The sequence below is a fragment of the Salvelinus fontinalis genome, chromosome 1 (assembly GCF_029448725.1).
Source record: "Salvelinus fontinalis isolate EN_2023a chromosome 1, ASM2944872v1, whole genome shotgun sequence".
Lineage (NCBI taxonomy): Eukaryota > Metazoa > Chordata > Actinopteri > Salmoniformes > Salmonidae > Salvelinus > Salvelinus fontinalis.
The window spans coordinates 91,819,482-91,825,481 of NC_074665.1; the positions used below are offsets into that span (position 1 = coordinate 91,819,482).

General features: G+C 41.8%; 1 protein-coding gene across 3 annotated transcripts in view; it reads right to left on the reverse strand.

Annotated features, from left to right (window-relative positions):
- The window catches only part of LOC129863671 (cdc42 effector protein 4-like), a 38,509-nt gene extending 33,673 nt beyond the window's left edge, over positions 1-4,836 (reverse strand). The window contains exon 1 of one of the 3 annotated variants that reach the window (XM_055935828.1): positions 4,701-4,836. The gene's annotated coding sequence lies outside the window, so the exon portion shown is untranslated. Of the gene's footprint in view, positions 1-4,071; positions 4,612-4,675 lie in introns of those variants that run through there. The other 2 variants (XM_055935819.1, XM_055935810.1) reach the window with 2 other exon arrangements.
- Positions 4,837-6,000: the final 1,164 nt, after the last annotated feature.

Genomic DNA, 6,000 nt, shown 5'->3' on the forward strand with positions numbered 1-6,000 from the left:
TAGCTTTTACTGAGTATCAGCCTACTTATCCCTGGCTAAACACTGTCCTTTAAGGCATGGCCCAAGCCATTTGATGGGGTTGTAACCCACTCCACTAGGGTTACAGATCAACAGGAGAACCCTGTAGGTAGCTCAGAGGACGCTCATAGGATTACAACCTAGCGACGGCAAGAGCTGAAATGAGGACGCCTTTCAGCGTTAGGTAGCTACAATATCAGCTAACAGGGTCCAGGCCACTTCAGAAACACTCATTCCAATTCTAGCAGGTGAAGTCAGCTAAGGTCCATAAAACAATAAAGTTCAACAGGTAAAGTTCAAACCTCAAGAAAGTATAAAGATGTCAATTTTCAAGTTCAACTGCTTCTTACTTCCATGTTGAAAAGGTTTCAGATAAGTTCATGTCCTCAGCAAGATGTGTCTAACTTAAAAGGCATCTGCTTCCCGTTCAGGAGAAAGGTAGTTCCTGTAATTTTGCCAGACACATTATCCCTTCTCTGGGACTCCAGTCCTATCCAAGATCAACAGGAGGGAAAATAACCAAGACGAGTAGCCTGCTATCAACCACAAGAATGTGCACACACACACACACTAAGTGATACAGCAGGGGTATTCGACACTTCCCCAAGGAGGTCCTCCTGAGTACTGCTGGGTTTCTGTTCTACCTGATCATTAAGATGCACGCACCTTGTGTCCCAGGTCTAAATCCGTCATTGATTAGAGAGGAAGAATATACAAAAGCAGTGGAACTGACTTCAAGGTCCAGATTTATATTTGAGGGGCCTATAACCTAAACTGGCTACTCAAGTCACAAGGTTTCAACAGTTTAGAACGTTTGAATAATTCATATTGAATTACCGAAGAGAGTTTAGACCTCATCACCCACTGACACCCAATCCAGCCAACGTGTGTATAAAAATATCTCTAGATTTATGTGTCTTGAGTTCTGCGTGGCTATAAAGGTCACTGGGTTGAATGTTCACCTGGGGGTCAAAGGCTTGCATCACGTGAGGACTGATTGAGCCAACACCCTTGGGATAATACTTCATTCATTACGTTATCCAAAATACTTAATGAAAAATGGCATAATTAAAATGTATTGTTAAAAGATTGAATGGCCATTAAAATCATATTTGTGATTATGAGACTTATGGGCCTACATTGCATTGTGAGCCTCAGGCAGAGAGGTCAGACCCTGTGGTTCTGATGTGCTGCAGAGTCTGTAGACAAAGTAAGTGGACCCTTCAAGCCCAAAATGGCAAGTCTTCCTCTAATCATACCCAGTCTCCTATAGGCAGTCACTGGGGTGAAGGTAGGTAGGTAGGTAGGTAGGTGGACTGCAGCAAACTCAAACAATTTACATTTGCATTTCCTGCCTGGTTTAGAGGGGAACAGGCAGATCTACACATGGTCCACACAAGAACACTACATGGTCCACACAAGTAGGAAACCTTTAGTCAAATTGGGCATATGAGGCAGCTGATGATTATGGGCTATGGGTGTACAGCCATAGAAATCATCCTGAGGACTTGCCACTTTAACTTAACTCCCTGTTGAGTCGCTGGGGAATTTGTTTGGCACCTCTAGAAATTCGACACAATCTGACTGTGAAATACGCCTGAAGTCAGCTGTTTTTACAAGAAGCAGCCTCTCGTCAGTGTGTCTGAATCCACCCTCCCTCCAATGCTGCAGACTGTAGGGAGAGCATGATCTCAGAGTAGTGCAGAGCAGAACTGGGCAGGTAGCCAACAGGAGCCTCTGCCTTCACAATACCCAGGCAGCAGTTACCACCAATCACACTGCTTCAATTAAAGTACAGTCAGAGTCCCAACATCTGAGGGCAAAGGTCAGAGGCTGTATGCTCTGCAGTGCAACCCAACACAAAGCCAAGCTCATGTCACCATGTATCAATCATTTTGTTTAGAATAACAGTTGCTACAAGAAGGGGGGTATAATCACTGAACTTTGAGAAAAGTATTGACAAAATAAATGGAAACCCTAGCAGAAGTTAGAGGCTTTACTCGTGGTCGATGCTGTTTACAGTACTTGGCCTACACATGATGACTCAATTGCCTAGATGCAACACAATACCATGTCCTGTAATTATCCATCAGGTCCAATCAAAATCACTCGGCTGATGCGATACAGTGACACCCATCTACTGAGGAACGAGTGGCGTGCCAAATATGATAACAAGCTCAGGGCACAGAGGTAATGAACTGGAAAATAGACAATTTGGCAAGGAAAGAGGAGGATGGGGGTGAGAGAGAGTGAGAGATATGAGGGAAGGGGGGTGGGATAGAGAGAGAGAGGGGGATAGAGAGAGAGGGATAGAGAGAGGGATAGAGAGAGAGATCTCTATTACTCTCAGTACATGTCGCAAGTGTACCTCAGTTTATATTTTGTTTTTATTGCTACTATGGTGTGTTTCGTGTGTATGCTTTGAAAGTAAATGTGTATATCTACATGTTACCTCTTGGTGGGTTGGGGGAGAAAAGATAAGCCATTCTAGTTAAATTTGTCTTTTGTTTCTGTTAGTCTTTAGTGACATGGATAGAAGTACAGTCTGCTGTCATTCTGATCTAAGAATATTACTCCTGCTTATTATGAAGAAAAAATACATCTGTTTAACTTTGTAAACTAAAGGTGTATTTAGAATTATTTTTGTTGTATTAATGCTATTTAATCTCTCCTCAGACTAATATTATTCTGTTTGTCCTGTGGGTACCTTTGGCACTGTTCCACCCCTTGTGTATTGCGCTGTCATGGTGTATTTGTTAGCAGTGCCAAGAGGAGAGGGGAAGCGAGAGATGGGAGGGAAGAAGGAAAGAGGGGGATAGAGAGAGAGAGCAAGAGAGGGAGAGAGAGAGAGAGAGAGAGAGAGAGGAAAAGAGAGATGGGGAAGAGAAAGAAGGAGTTGGGGAAGAGAAAGAGGGGGGAAGAGAAAGAGAGAGAGGGGAAGAGAAAGAGATAGAAGAGAGAGAGAGAGAGAGAAAGAGATAATCTGTGTAAGTTTTTAATAGTAAACACAAGCATTAACTCAGTACTGTCAGACAGAATAACTCCAGGCTAGTTTGTTAGCTTCAGTAAAATTCTAATCATGCTAAAATGCCACGGGATGGATGATGATGCTCAAGGTTTTCCCATGTAGAGTAATGTTAAAATAACCTGTCTTGCTATTGGAGCACTGACGCATTACACCCCATTGCCATTTCTAAGTCCTACAGGACATTCTATCTACTGTATTAGGGAACTAGTTATTTGGAGCATTTATGTTTTCACCCCCAGTAAAACACTTCATAATCGCAAATAAATATTGCATTTAAGCCTATTTTATGCTCAATTAAAGTCCATTAAAAAAAATATGAATGAAAAGTGGAGGAAAGTACCTCAAATTTCTTGTCTCTCTCGCTCGGGATGGCAGAACTCACAACAATAACTTTTTACTAGTCACATATTTTCAACTTCAATGAATGCAGCCAGCACACGCTACAATAGAAGTAACAAAGATGAGCCTAAGCAATACATACATTAACCCTGTAGGTCATTGATTTAAAGTGGCAGACAACAACTTTCAGACGGGCAGATCATCTAAGGTGATGTTCAATTGTTGTAATGATGGGGGTCTTAATCAAAACTAACCCAGTTGATAAGACCTTTTTAAACACAATGAATATATCTTCATCGGCGGTGGGTTGAGTTACAGACACGATAAACAAAAAGGGGAAGACTAGGCTGCATGGTTGTGAGTTAACGCACAATAGACTGCGCTCTCCTATATTGAGGAACCAGCCAACTAACTGCCCCTACACGACGAGAGTGCAAGGCGCTGAGATTGTTCCACAAACATATTTTATATTCAAATGAGATGTACATTTATATTTTTATTTTTACCAATGTTGTTCCCCGATTCAAAGGTATTTGAACGTTGTATGAAATATGTTTAAGCGTTATGATCGTCAATAATAATTCAATATATATATATATATATATTAAATGTAATCAAGACAAATGTAATCAAGCCAATACTCAGCAGTTCAAATCACACAATTACAAATATGTCCAAAATGTTACCTTGATTTCTGGTAGTCCAGACTGGGAAATTGAATATGAGAAAGTTGAATTTCAAAATTGAGTTCTGAACAGAGCAGGATTAGTCTAAACCGCTTTTAAAGGACAAAGGATACCTTCCTTTTACAGAATACGATATCGCTAAAATCGTTTTTGAATCTGACTACTTCATCTCCAAAGTGTTATGAATATCCCACGAGTCCAACAATAAGGTAGGCTATGATATCGGTCCCACAGTCCTAATGAAGCCTACGTCCGTCAAGTTTGCTGTGCCGTGGCGCACAAAACACTGAACAGTCAGAGAGAAAGAGGCGAAGCGAGAGGGATAAGGTTCATTTCTCCCTAAATATTTTTCTCCAGGAGGTGGCGTTTTTACCCGCTCACAAATCCTAGAGTTTTAGTATGGAGGTTAACGAGAGTTTCGAATTTGGTCAACACAAATATAATAGTTTATTCACTCCGCGTCGCTTATTTGATAGAATATACGTTTCGTAATGGTTAGGTTGTCACGAGTGTACTGATATAAGTAGGACACATAACATCCCGGCAACTTTGAGAAAAAAACATTTGATTGTAGTTGTGCCTGTTGTTCACACGCGTAACTGACCTCTCATTGGCTAAATTAGTCCCACCTGATCTTGCCTCCGCCTGACCGCGTTCCATTTTTGAAGACACTTCTTTCCATTTTAGAGCGGACACTAGAGAATCTTGTCAATATAATGGATAATCTGTGGCGCAGTCCTATCCACTACTTTCTCTGCGCTCACCACCCTCCCATCTCCTGTCGCGGTTTAAAGGGCCAGTACACAATTTCCTGACTGTCACAAAGGAATATTTCTGTATCAAGTTACCATGGGTATTCAACCTGAGGTGAAATACTGCAGCAGGTCCGTGAAAATATATAGAAAATAAAAAAATAAGAGGAAAAATAAGTATTTTACTTCAAGGTTTATATGAATACTGCTAGCAGCAGCATAATTACAATTCCATGCCTATTGTACAAAAGAGGAGAATAACTAATACCTAATACCAGTGCCACCGGCTGCTGCTAAGCTTTCTTGACTTGAAAGTACATTTTTGCCAACACATGGCTAACCTTTATTTAACCAGCTAAACGGCTGCTAATAGCAGAAATCACAGTAGGTTGGTGGAACCTTAATAGGGGAGGATGGGTCCCTGTAGCAACAAAAGGTTCATCATCTTCATATTCACCAACATCACCATCACCATTATTATCACCATCATCATCATCTTCTTCATACTCATCATATTCACCAGCATCACCATCATCATACGGGGTGGCAGGTAGCCTAGTGGTTAGAGCGTTGGGCCAGTAACCCAAAGGTTGCTGGATCGAGTTGACAAGGTAGAAATCTGTCATTCTACACCTGAGCAAGGCATTTCCCCAGGCGCCGAAGATATGGATGATAATTAAGACAGCCGCCTGGCACATTTTTGATTCAGTGGGGTTGGGTTAAATGCGGAAGACACATTTCAGTTGAAGGCATAATTATTGCCATATTACAGAAAGCAGGTTACCAGAAAAGTGATTTTATTTTTTAATTTAGAAAGTAATGTATTTTGGTCATCATCACATCAGGTCAACTGACCATGTGGTGCAAGGACAACAACCTCTCCCTCAACGTGGTCAACGTGATCAAGACAACGGAGATGATTGTGGAAAAGGTCGACCGAGTACGCCCCCATTCTCATCAACGGGGCTGTAGTGGAGCAGATTGAGAGCTTCAAGTTCCTTGGCGTCCACATCACCAACAAACTGACATGGTCCAAGCACATCAAGACAGGCGTGAAGAGGGCACGACAAAACCTATTCCCCCTCAGGAGACTGAAAAGATTTGGCATGGGTCCTCAGATCCTCAAAAGGTTCTACAGCTACACCATCGAGAGCATCCTGACAGGTTGCATCATTGC